At 41.6% G+C, this 17,152-nt stretch overlaps 1 protein-coding gene and 1 long non-coding RNA gene across 4 annotated transcripts in view; one reads left to right on the top strand and one right to left on the bottom strand.

Annotated features, from left to right (window-relative positions):
• Positions 1 to 306: 306 nt before the first annotated feature.
• LOC148224465 (uncharacterized) lies at positions 307 to 6,943 on the bottom strand. The gene is made up of 2 exons (XR_015802670.1): positions 5,159 to 6,943; positions 307 to 4,855 (listed from the first exon to the last, which is right to left on the bottom strand). It is a non-coding gene; the product is annotated as an uncharacterized LOC148224465 (long non-coding RNA).
• Positions 6,944 to 7,579: 636 nt separating this feature from the next.
• The window catches only part of FAM135A (family with sequence similarity 135 member A), a 78,420-nt gene continuing 68,847 nt past the window's right edge, over positions 7,580 to 17,152 (top strand). Inside the window, exon 1 of one of the 3 annotated variants that reach the window (XR_015802669.1) lies at positions 7,580 to 7,656. The gene's annotated coding sequence lies outside the window, so the exon portion shown is untranslated. The remainder of the gene's footprint in view (positions 7,657 to 17,152) is intronic. The other 2 variants (XM_014870242.2, XM_014870244.2) reach the window with 2 other exon arrangements.

Genomic DNA, 17,152 nt, shown 5'->3' with positions numbered 1-17,152 from the left:
TGAATAGAAAAACAATAAATGTTCTTCTGTTGGAGATACAAGGTGGCCTACCCTGGCACATCATCTTTTTTCCCAAAACTTATCTCACTTTTCTCCAGGGCAATCAAAACATAAAACACTTTCAGATTCAGTGGAGATGAGATGACTTCAATGGTTAGTGAAATCTAGAAGCAGATTGACTGTAGTAATAATAAAAGTATCTCAGATGCAACTTTCTTTTTGCTTTGGAATGACATTTGATGCTATACAAGGGCCAGAAACCCTCAGAATATTATTTCTCATATATTAACTCTGAAAAAGACAGCATTCTATTGCAAAAGCCCTTTATTTCCACTGAGTCTGTTCAAATGCTTGCCTGATTGTAGAAAAACAAGATGTGACTTTGGACTTTTCTGTTTCGGGATGGCATTTCACCTGTGTATTTCCGTTTTCATACCCTTCAAATTATTATGATCATTGGGATCTTAAAATCTCAGCAATACAGAAGTTCCTAGCTAAGCAAATGTTTCTCAAGACAGTATTCTTTTAATCCAAAATATAGGTATAACTGTGATAGATTTAAACAAATGACTTGACAGTACTGAAATTGACAGTGCAATATGATTTAAATTTTGCAAGGATGCATTTTTTAAACAGTTGAGGTTGTGAACTTAACAGAAGCTTTGGAAAAAATCAATGAAAGGCCATCAGGATATCTTAGAGATTTTCATATTCTAACTAAATATAAAATACAACAATTTAAATTAAAAATAACACACAGTTGCTTGTATTAAAACCACCTACTAACATATTCAAAACCAAAAATATCATAGGTTTGAGATTATCTACATTATATATTTTTTGTACTCCCATGCTTTAGAAACTTCATTGTTGACTGGCACCAAAGATGTACACAAAGCTTTTAAAACATTCCCACTAACAGATATGCATTTTTAGGAAATCAAGTAAATAAATGAGACTTATGCTTTAATTCACCTTCAAATCTCAACAAAGCATTTTCTCTCTCTCTCTCTCTCTTGTTTTTTTTTTTGTTTTTTTTTAATGTGATTGCAGTCACAATGGTGGAGATCTCTTGTGCCAATCTTGTAACAAACCAATACAGGACTCATGCTCTGTAAACTCTGGCCTCAGGGAATACATGACTGTTTAGTCCTTGACAAACACAAAAGAGCAAAGGAGTGAGCAAAAACAGGTTTGAATCCCAAAAGGTTTTTTTTGCTCTTTCCTTCAGTCTTGTCACATCAGACTTCGCTGTCTCTCTCCTCTTTTCAAGCTTATTAGAGAGCTGAGTGCTCATTTGAACCATCAGTCACACGCTATAGAATAAATCCATGTGGATTTATTGTATTGCTGTGCTTCCCAGCTCTCAGAAGGATATACTCTCATTTAAAAAAGAACTATAAATCTTATACTACATAATCAAAGAGAAGATTGGAAAGATACTTTACACAAAAGATAATGATCAACAGCAACACAGAAAGTGGAGGAAAAGCACTTAGGTAAATATTTTAACTGTTGTTTTTAGGTTTGAGCTCAAAAATTTTCATTTGTATTTCAGAAGTAAAATCAAACAATACATTAATTAATCTTAGAAGTTGTATCCAAATTGTGTAAAAAAAATCAGCAGAAAGAAAGCATAGCTCCAGAGAAACTAGATAAAATAAACTACCCCTGACCCCAGAAAAATGCAGACAAGTAACATAAGAGAGAAAATACTCCAAAATATTGTGGAATTGGTATTGGATATAAAATTGTTCGTGGAAATTTCATTTGATATTGCCAAAACATAAATTAAAAATTTGTGGGGCATTTGACTTGAATACTCAGACTCGCCCATCAATACATACAGTGGCCTTGCTCCATCTGGCACCAGCCAGTTTATATGTTAAGTACTGCATTTTCCTCCATATAAATTATAGAGAATATTAAAATTTATTTGGAAAGCAGAAAGGGAATTGATTCAGAAAGGGAAGTTACCTTATGGGAAGAGTTAGTAATCCTAAACTTGTGAAGCTTAACATTATAGAGAGAGATTTCTGGTGGAAACATCAGTGTATGGGAAGCAGGCTGCCCAGAGAAGTCGTGGAACCACCATCCCTGGGAGTGTTCAAAAGATGTGTAGATGCAGCACTTGGGGACGTGGTTTAGTAGTGAACATGGCAGTCCTGGTTTAACAGTTGGACTCGATAATTTTGGAGGCTCTTTATAACCTTGCCCATTCTATGATTCTATGGTCTATGTACTCAATGCACAGCATAAGAGAACTGTTAATGGTAAGTGCAGCCTGTACAAAGCGAAATGTGATTTCAGTATAAGAAAATACTTAGCATTAAGGTCTGACCTGCTGGGCTATGGAATATCCTTCCAACAGCCAGGGCAGAAGGCCCCAAGGCAGAAATCATTGACACATGACCTGATCATTGCTGGGTGTTAGCAGGACCAGGCCCTGGGCATCACTGAGAGGAGGGCAAAATTTCAATGCAGGTGCAGCTGTGGCCAGAGACTCAAGGCCTCACCCTTCCCATGACAGGGCAAGGGAATAACCTGGAGAAAACTGTTTTCAGAGACTCCACAGAAGAGTCCTCCCAATACCCTGCACTTTTGTTCTCATTAGTGTCTAAGAAAACTTGCTCAAAAAGTACTGCTGTTGCACTGAGGAAATTGTAATTAGTTTCTATTGCTGCCTTTCCAAAAAGGGCAAGAATTAAAATTGTTAGATGTTGACATGATTATTAAGTATTACTGTATTGAGATATTTAGATTTGATACATGGGAACTCACTAAAGAGCAATGATAGTTAATGCAAATTTATTTCCTGTAGTTTCTCTTGGAATTAGAGTTTTAAACAAATCTTCAAGTAGATTACTTTCTTAAATCCTAGCCAAGAGACTCAGAATTATTTTTTTACCTCTCCTTCCCTCACTGCCTTTAATTTGAAGAACACTAATATCAAATGAAAGCACATATGCTGCGTCCTTTGCACTTACAGTTCTTTCTTATGTAAAGTAAAACCAAATGCAGTTTTCTCTGCAGAATCTGTCTTTATCAGCATTTCTAACTGACTAATGGTGCTCTGTGCCAACATCCTATGGACTATATTTCTTCCATAACCGTGTTTCTTTTTTTTTAGAAAGGTAATGAACATGTTGTATTTTAAATCCTATTTTTTTCTGCAAGCCTGCATTGCAGTCTTCTAGTGGGTTCTCTGCTTCCCTTTTTCCTTTTGATTATGTTTCTACCTTTGAATCATTCCCCTCCCTCTATAACTACAACCTATCAGTAATTGATCTCCTTGCATTAATACTGTTTCCATCTTTACTTGCACAGTTCCAACACCTAGCCTGTGTCCATTCATTTAATCCTGTCTCTAGCCACTTTGACACTTCCTGAAGGTCCCTTATTTAGTCAGGGACTAAATCAAAATTCCTGTAGCTGTGTCTGAAACCACTGACTACAGCAATGGTATGAAGGTTTCCCTTTATCATTGTTAGCATGCTGTGTGTTTAAAAAGCCAGTTCCTTATTTTTGCATCAACTTAATACCATGCAAGCTGAAGGTAGCTACAGCACTGAGTTCCCCATCTTAAGTAGCCTTTAGAGAGCCTCTGCGGACAAGAGGAAGCTGACCTTTAAATTGTATTGCTGTATTTTTATATCTCTCATTTATTCTCCGTACATGATTTGTTAATTTCCCTCCATTTGCTTTGCAATTCCCAAACAACCAAAAATTGATCATTATTTGTCACATGAGGAAAAGCTTTTAATCAATCTGCTGTGAATCCTATAAATACTGTATTCATTTATTATGTAATAAAGTTTAAAAGCTACTTTAGATTGTTTTGACCAAATTATTTAAGCAAAAAAATTGTAAGTGAAATGCTTTCAATTTTAGTAACATACTAGCTTAATTCTGATTTTGTAATTATATATTCTAATGAGAACTTTGCAATCCCTTGCAGTTACAGAAGCATCTTTTCATTCACTGTTTTCAGCACACAGTTATCAAAATATTCTCAAAATGTAATTAGTTTCTATGTTTTCTTATGATTAAAGCCATTGCAGAGGATGTTTCACGCAAATCTGTTATCCGAAAATGAACATGCTTAGTGCTGTGTATCCTATATCTGGATATTCATTTAGGGCACACAGCCAAATCTAGCAGTTGTCTAGAATTGTGTTTTTATTGGGCAATCAGTTGAACGTTCATTCAGCATTTTTCCATACTTTGACAGCAAACAAGCACAATCAACAGCTGCTTCTCTGACAGGAATCATTCCTCCACTCATATTACCCGGTTTTAAACCCTAGACACAGTAATACATGAACCGTTTCCTGTGATTGCCCAAATCTGGCAATCTTTATCATCCTAGTCTACACCCTGTGTTTTCTCCTCTGGCAATTTTTCAGAAATTCAAGCTATTTCTTTGTCCACCTATATAAATGTCTCAGAAAAACTGTATTTACCCCACACTGCTCTTGAATGGCCTCCTGATACACCAACCACTTGTGCACACTGCTATCAAGCATCCTTGCCAGAGTATCTATTGTGGGTTTGTTGGTTTTTTTCCAGGAATCAGGACTGAGCCTCACAGAATATTCCCAGACTGGTGGTTCCACTCAGCTTCACTTGCCCTTTACCACATTATTTCCACGGTGTGCTTGTCTATATTACACACAGGAGCAGTGCAGGAAGAGCCCCAGGTCATCAGTGGAGAGTCTGTCTCTGAAACTGGAAGCTGTGCAGTTGATTTCATGTGGCATTGCATCTGGGATCCCAGTCCTGCTTCTCAGTTCAGCTGCTGGTGCCTCCACAGCTTTTGTTTCCGAGTCTGCATGAATTTGATGCTAGATACTAGCTAGAGGATACAAACCAGTATTAGTGCTCTATTGAACCTATCATACATATCCATGAATCAATAACCTATTTTTTAATAAAATCCTGGACAAGTAAAAATGCTTAGCCCAGCCATATGAACTAAAGATGCAATTTCATTTCACATGGAAAAGACAGCTTCATCAGAACTCAAATTGCAGAAGTGGTTTCTAGAATCTCCTACATCAGACCTAAGCAATCGATTACTTCCAGGCTTCTCTATGTTAGTTATTAGTGAGAATAATCCATAAATTCATGATGCGTATCTCTAATAAGCAATGCTTACCAGTGCATCCAGGCTTGACAGGACACCCTTTTTGTGGCAGCTCTTATGTACAGCACCCAAACTTTAAAAATCTGCTGGAAACAAAGGCAGCTTTGGTCTGAGGGAGCTGCTGTTCTCCAAGGTTGTCTTCATTCAGAAGGGCTCTCAGCTCATTCCTCTTTGCATGGACAAACAGGGAGGCACCAGAAAGCCCATAGGATATGTGTGGGATGTCGGTGGACCTCATCCCCAGTACTCACTGCCACATGCAAAAGAGGGGCAAGGTTGGCAGCTGGGCTGATTGATAATACATCTTCTCAAGTGGATTTTTGTGACAGAGGAAATGAGATTTCTCTAATGACAGCTCTGCCATTTATAGGAACAAGCTGCCAGTTTTCTGCTCATATCAGTGGACAATACACTTAGCAAGAAGTGCTTTCTCCATCTAACGGGAAAGAAGCCTGCAAGCCATACTCTCCAGCAGCAGTCCAGCCAAGGCTAAGGAGAGATAAAATAACCAAAAAATTACAAGCCAGACAATAATTTATCTGTGCAGATATATGAAAACTCATCCAAACCATCAGGCCAGATTCCAGACTATTCAGCAACCAGAACATCTGCAATAAAATCTGGTTTTTGAGTTCCACAGGCACAATCTGGTGCTGAGCATCTTTTAGTACAAAGCTGCTGTATTTCTGAGGCATGTTTAGGCCTGGTGGGACCTTTTATCAGCCACGCACAACTACTTCAGTATTTTTTTTGTTGTTGGAATTGACTCTGTGGGACCACAAAGCAGTTAGTAAAGCCTATCCCAAAATAACCAAGGACAAAACCAAAAAATGGCAGCCATTGATAATTTCAAAACTGCCTTTTTAAAAAGCTTTGAGACACTCATATGCTCCCGATAAAACAGATGCAAGTTTCATTTAAATAATTAATCTCCCATGAATTCCTTGTAATCTCCTTCACAAAAATTAAATTTCCAAATAGCCATGAATTTAACCTGCAGTAGATTTCTGCCAGCAGTACAATCTCAATCAGATTTCACAGAAACAAAAGATGCTGAGAACTCACAAGGATGCCTCACAAAGCTGGTTTTGGTATTCCATGGCAATCAGCTCCTCATCCCTTTGTTATTTATCCCAACCCAGCATCAATCTGGCTCCCTGCCTTCACAATCAATTTTCTGTTTGCATGTCTGGATGCTGAATCAGTTGGTGACAAAATTATTGAAAGAATTCTATGCAAGCACTAACATAAAATTTAACATTGCTGCCACCTGACTGGACTGAAAGACCCTTTTAATTAAAAGCAAATTGTCTGCTTTCCAATTTCTCTCTCTGCAAAACAGCTACAGGTTAGGTTTGGCATTGAGAAAGAAGCCCACATTGTGAGTCTGAAAAACTATTTTTATGCAAGTTTTCCTCACATTCAATTTTTTTTCAGATAAAGGCAAGCAGATAGAAGGGGAGGAAGAATAGGATTTTTCTTTAGACAAACAATCGTTTTGTTTGCAATAGCTCTCTGAACAAACTAATTTTCAAGCTACATGTCTCAGTTGTTAATGAGACAGTAGCACCCAACATCTCTCCTCATCAATGTTAAAGACTACCAGTGTTATTAGTGCCGTTTACAGCCGATTTACTTCTCTTCTGGTATCACGTACAGGGAAAAAGTCTTACTACAGAAACCAGAACCTCTTCTCCATTAAGGCTCATTACCTCCAGGGCTGCACCCCCTGGCAGGTGCCCCACAGCCCGGCCGTCCCCGCCGCTGCCCCCCAGCAGCCAGGCAGCCTTTTCCCCGCGGGCTGCTCTCCGCTCCGTGCCCGGCCCGGACAGCAGGCACGGGAAGGCAGCGCTGGCGGCCGCGGCAGAGGGCAGGCAGGCCTGCCCCGCCCCACACCGTGCGCTGCCAGGGGGTCTCTGGGGAGCGGGCCGCGGGTGGAAAGCAGCGAGGGCCAAGCCCTGGGTGGGTCGCGTCCCTCCCGCCCCGGGGGTCTCCCGGCCCTTCGGGGCCGCCCCAATCCGGCCCCGCGGAGCCGCGGGAGGGGCCCGAGCCGCGGCCCGGCCCGGCGGCAGGGGGAGCACGAGCGCGGCCCGGGTGCATCGCGGGGACAGCGGGGGCTCCCGCTGCCAGCAGCGGCCGCCGCAGGAGCCGCACGGGAGACTCCTCGGAGCAGGAGCGAGGCGGCACGGAAAGCACGGCGTGGCGAGCCGAGGATGCGGCCGCTACCACCGGCCTCTGCTTAGCAGCCGGCGCAGCACCCCCGGCGGCAGCTCCGGCACCGGCCGCCCCTCGGCGCTGGGCAGCAGGAAACGGCGCTCGGCCGGCTCCCAGCGCCCCCCCTCCCCTCCCCGCCCAGCGCAGAGCGGGCGCCGGCGGCACGGGCCGTCGCGGGAGCAGCAGGCGCTGGCGTCGGATGCCTGCGCTACGCCATCCCGGTGCTGCCGCGGCCTGGACTCCGCGGGGAGCACGGGCGATCGGCGGGCAGCGGCGGCCGCTCCTTTGTGTCCCAGGTCGGTGCCGGGGAGCGGCGAGGGGGCGCAGGGTGGTCGGGCAGAGCGGCGGGACCGCGTCCGTCCCCTCCCGGAGGGCTGGGGCAGGCGGGCACTCCTCCGTGCTCGGCCTGTCTCCGGGGCCACGGGCATGGCGGGCTGGGGGACTTGTTTGTGCCGGTCTGACCTCCCCCTCCCCGCCAGGAAAACTCGGGGAGCCTTTCCGCAGCCCGGCCGGGTGGGCGGCGAGGTGAGGCAGGGGGCTCGGCCGCCTCCGCCGCGGGGCAGGGGACGCTTCCCCCGAGCCCCCGGTCGGGGGGCGGCTCCGCGGCTCCTGGCCCCCGGGAGAAGTTTGTGCCCAAGCAGCGTTTCGCCGCTGCTGTTGATTGTTTATCGCTCCGAGGCGGCGCCGAAAATAGGTCAGAAATAATGTCTCGCTAGTCCCCGCCGCGAAGTGTCCGAGGGCCGGCTGTGGTACTAGGAACTGCTGGAGGCAATGGTGCCTTCTCCCTTCTTCCTTTCCTGAGAAATACGGGACTCTCACAGGGTTTGAAACAGTGTTGAGGTTGGGGGGGGGGGGGGGCGGGCGGGCGTTATTTATTTATTTTAAATGTAGGTTTCTGCGTGCAGTGTGGAAAGTTGCTGGCCGAGCGTTAGGAATAACTCCTAGCTATTTCCTGGTGAGCGGAGGGCGGCACCGGCGGCTCCCGCCCTCCCGGTCCGAGCGGGAGCAGCCCGTTCCCCTCGGAGCGCCGGCGGAGCGGGGCCGTGCCGTGCCGTGCCTGCGGCAGATGCTCGTCACCCCCGTTACCGTCCCTAGGATCTCGGCAGGGCTCAGTTAACCTCGGAGCGCGCTCGGCAGGATTTGCTTGATCCGTAAGCGCTCTAGTGGAAATAATGTCTCTCTCTTTCTTGTATTATTTTGAGCAAAATTTCGAACAAAAGCTATTTGAAAGCTTTATTTGATAATTACGCGTTGCAAACATGTAACGTTTGCATGCAAACTCTTCTGCTTGGAAGAGTAGTTTCATAGGATAACAGATTTTAAAAAGTTGTAATTGGGGGATTTGCAATCAGGTTGATACTGCAACCAAAGAGGTATTTGTGCTGATGTGTTTAAGCCCACTTCCCCTTTCTCCTGGTTGCAGAGGATTTTGCTGACTGAAAAGTAACCAAGCTACTGTTTGAATCTTACATTTTATGAAGCAGAGTGGACATAAATGCCTATTTTGTTTTACTGGGTTTTACTTCGGTTTTTAAGTGGTTCTTTCAACTCGCTTAATGTCTTATAAATAGGCAAAGCCTGAGGTAAAATCCACACGCACCACCTTTTGGTTTCTTTGACCTGATAGCAAGTAGTAAATGCTGTGAAATCTGTATTATTCTGAAAGGGAATATATTGCATTTTCATCCATTAAATAACTCTAACTTAGCATTTTGATTGTGAAGATAAAATTGCTTGGCCCTTGCTAAGGGATAGATAACACAGCCCAAACCTGGTTCAATAAATCTCTGCTTTGTTGGAACATTACAACTTTTTTACAGTGAAATAATTCTGGATTTGTGGAGGAAAAAACTAGGTGCTCCATCACAGTTTTTATTATTCCATTCTACAGTTCATTGCCCATCAGAACTGAATTGTTTTGTAGGAAGTGAACAATAATCTGGGCTCTGGCTGTATTTTTGCAAGTACTTTAAATGAATGAAGCACAGAGTTGTAATCTTTTTCTGTTTCTTCCACATGACTGTACCAGTAATCACAGTCTGAGTACCTGCATTTGGTATGTCAGAGCACAGCTATAAATCTTAGTCTGCATTTTCCTTGGGTGTACCAACTTATTTTCCTTTTCCCACTGCCCATTTTCCCCCCTGTAATTGGCGTAAACCAATTCATAATCTTTCCTTTGGTAACTGATAAAAATCAGAGAATATGAATTTGAACTCATTCTTTGGAGTGGTTTAAATATCCCTTGTGTGAAATACAATCCTACACAACTGGTAATAGTTGACTGATATGTGAAAATACTGGTTTTAGACTTAAATTAGCACTTTATTAATTAAACTGAGTTTTACCTTCAATTCAAATTATGGTCAATGTGACTGACCTGGATAAGGTTTGGCATGAATAGTAATCAGTAATAGTAAAGTGCACACAGCAACTGAAATCTGTCCTCAAAACTGTGATTTTGCAAATGTGCCAGACAAACCAACGCAGTTGTTGATTCAATCTAATTCCGTTGCAATAGAATTTACTTTTGGTTTAGGTAAAACCTCAAAAATAACACATTGAGCTCTGTTCAGATTTCAGAAGAGCTAAGCCCTTGCATCTCTTCTGAAGCCCCAATGATGGATGTGACGCTGTTACCTGACACTGCAGTATTGTGGTTTTAACATTTCCCTTGGCAGCACATGGGTTTCAAATCTCAGTTCCAAGACTCTCTCTGGTACTTTTTTCTCACAAATGTAGAATTAGTGGATTCAGTTTACAAGCAGGGAGAGATGTGAAAACAGATCCACTGGTCACTCTGGCATTCCTTGTTGACTTTGCTAGTCAGTTATCTGCTGAGAAAGACACTGACAAGTTCTACTGGACTTGGTTGTGGTTTTGAGATATGATAAACACTCTTTGACAGGATGTTTCTATCAGTATCTCATTCTCACCAGGTTACAGTCTGGTGTTTTGGTGCGAGCTTCTCTTGCTGGAAAGTGATTAGAATGGGATATGAATGCCACAGCCATCTGTCTGCCTGGGGAGGTGCATTGGAAAGCAGATCCTGGCAAAGGAGTGAGGCAGATTATTCTGGGTGGCAAGGTTTTAGACTACTGCAGGTGAAGGTATGGGAGCCCTTTATGAGCTCTGACTCTTGTACTGTATTTTCCTTGAAGAGAACCTGGTTGCCTACACCAGCCAAGGAGGCAGGTACCCAAATGCTTATTGATGTAATACTGAGAGTACTGATGCCTGTGTCTCTCTCTTGGCCTGTTTGCTGTCCCGAACAAATTTGAAAGTTAAATCAGTACCAAAGATGGACCTCAGTGTGAGAATGAACAATCAAGGGTTGTGAAGTCTTGTTACTGTTGACCTTGTTTCAGTGTTTGAAGTTGTTATTTTGAAAAAGACTAATGTTTCTCATCCTTGCTTTGTAACTGTTTCATCTTGTACTTCATGTTTTCTGTCTTAAAGTTCTTTTTGTTCTTTTTCGTCTCCCAATCCCTACAGTCTTGGCAGAATATACTCTCTTGTTAACCAGGGTGGAAGAGTTGCAGTTTTATTGTGTGGGTTTTCCCCTTCCCCTTTTTCTCTGTATGGAAAAATACAATTTCAGTAATGCTTTGTTTTCATGACAGGAAAGATGAGTAGCACCTGTGTGTTGACCAGCCATTATTCTTGATGGATATTTGTTTTGACAGCCTGTTGTTGTATGCCAGTTACCTCTGACAGGCTGTTGCTCAGAGCATCTGCAGCCTAAATAAGTATTACTGTGCCAACTACCAGCACATGAATTTCTTTTGGTTAACTATGAGCATAATTCAGAGATTCTTGAATTATTAATTATTTAATCTTGCATTCACTATTCCTCCAAATGAACAAGCATAGGAAATGTGATCTTCAAAGTTTTATAAGTTCTTATATCCTGGTGATACAGTTCAGTGGTTACAGTGGTAGTGCTGGGTTGGCATTTGGTCTTGATGATCTTTAAAGGTCTCTTCCAGCTTTGATGATCCTATTTTATGATTCTATAAGTCATAGTCCTGCTGCTTTAAAACAGGAAGGAGAGATTAGTTAAATCCACTCAAAAGTCACATTTTTGGTCCCTGTGAGCTTGTTACAGTCATACTATGCTTCTGAAAAAACGCTAGTTCTATGTTTTTCTGCCACAGCTAGGCAAAGTAGTAAAATGTCCTTATATTCTGCAATATTAATGCACCATGTGTTTTCTCCTTGGCAAGACACGTGATTTTATGTTTGCTACACATCTGTTGATTTTGGCCTTCTCTAGCATTTTGTTAAGCACCTTTTGAACAGATTAATTCATTGGATACCTGTCATTAAGTATTGTGTGGAGAAAAATAAGTTACTGTTGAAGTATGAACATAATTAAGTGTTTATGCTTTCATTTATAGCAAAAGCAGTTAGTATTTAGTAATGTGGTGTTGCTGATATTTGTAGAAGTCTGTTCTACAAGCCATTTTCCTCGAAGAACAATGCGTGGAACCTTTGTGGTAACAAGAGTACACAACAAAGAGTATACAAGGAAAAAAATCTGAAAGGGAGGAAATGTTTGCCGTAGTTTTGTGTCATGAAGAAGTCAGGTGAGCAAATTGTGTTTACTTCAAGCAGGAAATTGGCGACAGCATTGTTCTTGAAAAGAACAGACAGAGAAATAAGGAACAGAATCAAATCTCACAGAGCTCAACTTACAAGTGGTACAAAAGTTGAAAATGCTAAAGCAAATTGAAATTACATCAATACTAATTTTTGTTAGATGGTTTCAATGCTTTTTTTGTAATGGATTTTCTGTAGAGGTTTTGAAATTGTGAACATTCACTTACCAACATTTTACTAAAAATAAATTATAAGTCCACATTTCTGAATTGCAAGTCTTGTGTCAGGAAAAAAAGAAAATATGCATATTTTGCTGTTGCATATTTAGCTTTCTAGTGAAAAGTTAAAAATTTGTTAGCTCTAATGCTATAGAATTATTCATATATATGCATACATATGTGTGCATATGGTTTGCTGATTCTTGTTTGTAAAACAAATCGCAAAGCTGTACACACTATACCCCCAAATTAAGAAGAAATGTATAGCATTCAGCACTTAACTTTGCAGGAAGCTTTACACTTGACCTCTGACATTTTGAAATAATAAACTGACTTGTTATCCAGATGCAAGTCTGTTTACTATAATCTCAATCTTGTTCACGTGCTGTGACCTCATGAATTAATCCCTATTACTGACAATGCCATAGATCACTCATTACCTGTTGCATAAAGGATGTTGAGAGATAATGCTTTATTTTGCTTTCTAGCTATAAGATAAACTGAATTCTCTTTATGCTTCAGATTATTTTTTAAAGTTAATAAGCAAGATTTCCCTTTCAATTTTGATGTTAGAATGGCTTGCAGTACATTTTCTGTCTTCTCTCTATTGAAATTTACAAGGAAAACGTAGTATTTGTGCTTCTGTATAAGAAGCTGCACTTTCTCCCCAGACTGTCAGTTCCCTTATTGCTTGATGAGTTTTCAGCATAATGATTGTGTATTTCCGTGCAAAAAAAAAATCAGTATAAATAGGGTAATTAATGCTCCTGAGTTTTAGTGGTAGAGGCTGTAGTAGTTGCCTATATAGTGCTTTTAAACTTAATTATAATTGCTTGCCTGTCTATTTATATGTAGCCAATCTAGCTTTCTATAAATGCATATATACGTTTTTAAAAGATTTTCTGTGTAAATTCTGAGATTATTACCAGCTTGCAGATAATTCTAGAACCTGTATTTTCAGGCACCTCTGACCTTCAGTCCCTCACTGTGGTGAAAAAATGCAGATTAAAACATGCCAAGGTATTGAGGATATTCGAAGCACTGAAATAATAAAGCATAGATAGTAGAAAATACGCTTTACTGCTTTACATGTAAAACAGCTTAGAGGAAAAAACCTTGTAATGAGTGAGGCCAATACTCGATCTGAACGTGGAAGTCAGGACCTTGATCTCCATGCTTATGGCCATTCTGTCATGCTGGACTTCTTTTTCTAATGAAGGCCCTTGTTGCTGGGGCAGAAGCTCTCCTGTTAATTTTATTTTGCAAGTTCCTAAGAGACAAGCTGTGGAAGGTGCATTGTATGACTCTGAAATTGGTTTGAATGCCAGCTAATGCTACTAATGTTTGAGCTGAATTTGAGTCTATGACTAGAAGCTCTAGCAGATGTGTTACTTGCCTTTTGATATAAAGCTGATGGAGTTTATATAGAATGATGAAATTTTATGGCCAGTGAGTATAGTTTGTCCTTCTCAGGCAGAAGAAGGAACAACAACCTTTTTGAAAACCAACCAGCCATGCTATCAGCAGGGTAGGGAAAACCTCTGATGACATTGGTTCATAGTTGTTGGGCCTTTTTTTCCCTAAATGTTTATGCTATATTTAAGGGGTTGTTTTACTTGTTCTAGTTGTAGCAGATTTGAAAGCAGCATGTAACGGATTTAATGATTACAAAACATTAGTACAAAAATTTCTAACTAAACATGACAAGTAAATGGTAGGAGAAAAGGAGTGAACAAAAACTGTTCCATACAAAACACTGTCAAAAATTGTTTAAGTAGCGTTGATGATGGTTCAAGCTAATTCAGGAAACAGTTTTCTGATTTGTTTTGATGTAACCCTTCAAGTCTACCCATTGAAGTTACTAAAGGTTATCATTAGATTTGTTTTGTTTCCAATGTGTTAATTTGGAAACAGTCTTGCCGTTTTAGGTTTGTGTCAGTGTTTTTACCAGCTTCTCATACGTCAGAATTGTTCTGTTAGTGAAATGTCACTTGGGGAACGGGAGGTAAGAGGAGCATGAAGCCTTCAAGCAGGAACATAAACAAAAGCAAATCTTGGAACTGAATTTGTTAATGCTGCTATACTTGTCTGTTTAACAGGGACTCTTTAGTAAGATATTCTGGCACTGTAGAGGGGGAGGAGCAATGCCAGGGCTCCAAGGGAGGGTTGCAGCCTGTAGAGCTCAGGTGGAGCAGACTGTGCTGACTAGGGCAGCCCTATCACTGTCTTCCTCCATGGCAGGGAGCAGAAGAGCCCTTCTTCAGCAAAATTTGTGCCTGTCTCCTAATACCAGATGTGTCAGTTGGTTACTCTGCAGGCAGAGCATGTTTCTGGGCCTGTTGGGACAAAGCTGCTGGAAGCTGCTTGGCTTTCCATCCTTCCATGCCTCCTCCTGGAAGGAAATGGTCTAGGGTGCCAAGGAGAGTTCCCAGATGAGACATTGCCTCCCTGGGAAACCAGGCCTTTGAGTAGAGAGCAGAACTTGTCCTGTGGAGCAGGGGGGAGGTTAGACTGAGCTGCTGCTGGGCTCTGGGGTTATGTCCTTCCATGGAAGAAGTAGGACAGGGGTAGGGTGTTACTGTCCAGCTTTTGAGGTGAATCAAAGAAAGGAATGGAGGGTAAAAATATTGCCTCTGGAATGGTTGCGAGACGGGGCAGTTTCTTTCACCCTGCTACTGAGACCTCTTTGCTTTGCTGTGCCAAGGCTGTGGCTTATGGAGGCTGAGGGGACAACTGGCCAGGGAACCGCTGTGTTGTGCTGCTGCACGCTTCCCTGTGCTTGATGGCACTGCTATTTGTGGAGCTGTGCTTTGAAACCGGATAAGGAAGTGATCTGATCAAGCCCTGCAAAAATAGATTATTCTAAAATGGTAACTAATTAATTTTAAAATGCTGTCCCATGAGCACTGTGTTGGCAGTGTTGAGGGGGCGATGTATTGATGCTATGAAGATGTGAATGAGCACCTGAGGCAGAAACTTCTGAAGCTGTTTCTAGTGTGGAAGACTTCATGTAGTTTCATGGACAGAGTTGACTTAAATTCTTGCTATGCCCTCACTCACGTCTTTGGAGTTAGATATTAATATAGGCATACTCTGAGATAGATCAGTGCAGCTGTTTGTAGAACCATGCTGTATTTAAATCAGCGAAATGGTCCTGTTTAAATTAAAATCACAAAAAACTAACAACAACAAAAAAAAACATAATCACCAATAATTTACAAAGTAACCCCCAAAATAGCTGTAAAGGTTTGGTTTGGTTTGGTTTGGTTTGTGGGGGCTTTTTGCCTCCCACAACTGCCATCACAATTGCAGAGAGGGCCATTTGCAGCGTGGGTGCAAGCAAGTCTGCAAGGGTAGCAAAAGGATATAATTTAAAGACTTTGCTACTGATTTCTCAGTGCTTACTGACATCCAGTCTTCTTACAGTGTGCATGCTCAGGTTTTTCAAGCTACCATCACAGCTGTACACCAGTGCTGATCAGTGTTATCTTTACTTGACACTTGTTTCTTCAAAGAGTTCTTTGCCTGAGCATTTGTCAATAAAAAAGCACACACAGTACTCTGCATACTGTGTTTAGTCCCTTCTCTTCTAAACAGCTAAAAAAAGTAGGGAGTGATTCTATTTTATTCTATTTTTTTCCCTTGGGAGTGTGGGTGGGTTGGTTGATTTAATTTGCTTGTGGGGTTTTTGTTGTTATTTTGTTTGTTTGCTTGGTTGATGTGTTTTGTTTGTTTGTTTTCTGTTAGGTCAGATCTATTTTGCTCCAGGCTTCAGTGGTAGAAAAAAGTGTGGAACGTTAAGGACAGAGCATCAGAATCTTGTGCTTGACTGGTTTGGGTAATAACTAAGTGAACTTAGCAGTTTAGATATGTTTCAGCTTAGTGCTCTTAGATTTGGATATGTACAAGACATCAGCTGCTGGAGGTGCTGCCTGAGGTTGTAGAGAAAAGTTCCTCACCTGGTCAGTATGAAGATAAGTGAGCATCAAGAGAGCTTAAAGCCTTAGGCCAAATTGACATGTAGGCATTTGTTTGCTACAATGTTTTTGAAGAGCCTTAATGCACATTCTGAAATACTTTTTATGATCTCCTTAGGTCATTGCTTGTAGTGGCAGTCTGCTAAATTGTCCTTCAACTTTGCACTTGTTTCATTCAACCAGAACTAAATTGCACTTTGTACTAGAATAATACGGATTTGGCTGTAAAATTAATGCATGTTTTGTGTAGCAGAAAAGTTATAGACACAGTCTTAGAGGAGGGGTCAGTTGAAGAGAGGGTCTTGTAGAGCATCAGAAAATCATTAACAAAGGAAGAACAAAATAAGAATAGGTTCTTAGGTAGATGTTGAATAAAGGCAGTGGAAGATATTAGGAGAAGTTAAAAGCAATGTTTTATATCTCCAGTTTTTAGGTTTGGGGTTTTTTGCGCTGAAGATCAAAGAATTACATTTTTAACCTAAATTTATGTGTTATAATGCTTACTTTGATTTGTTTTGTTAAAATGGTAGGAAACTGGAGGCCAAACCACAAAGAAATCAGCAATAGTGTGGTCAGCAGGGTCAGGGCAGTGATTGTCCCTCTGTACTCAGCACTGGTGGAGCTGCATCTCAAATCCTGTGTCCAGTTCTGGTCCTCTCACTACAAGAAAAACATTGAGGTGCTGGAGTGAGTCCAGAGGTGGGCAATGGAGCTGGTGAAGGGTCTGGAGTACTGTGGGGAGCTGGGGTTGTTCAGCCTGGAGAAAAGGAGGCTCAGCTAAGACCTTATCACTCTCTACAACTACCTGGAAGGAGGGTGTAGCAAGATGGGGGTTGGTCTCTTCTCCTGGGTAATAGGAGATAGAATGAGAGGAAATGGCTTTAAATTGTGTCAGGGAAAGTTTCTTCACTGAAAGGGTGGTCAAACACTGAAAAAGGGTGCCTTAGGGTAATGGTGAGATCACCATCCCTGAAACTGTTTAAAGAAGTGTGGAG

The sequence above is a fragment of the Sturnus vulgaris genome, chromosome 3, assembly GCF_052056855.1.
Source record: "Sturnus vulgaris isolate bStuVul1 chromosome 3, bStuVul1.hap1, whole genome shotgun sequence".
Taxonomy (NCBI): domain Eukaryota; kingdom Metazoa; phylum Chordata; class Aves; order Passeriformes; family Sturnidae; genus Sturnus; species Sturnus vulgaris.
This window is presented reverse-complemented; position numbering and strand designations above follow the sequence as displayed.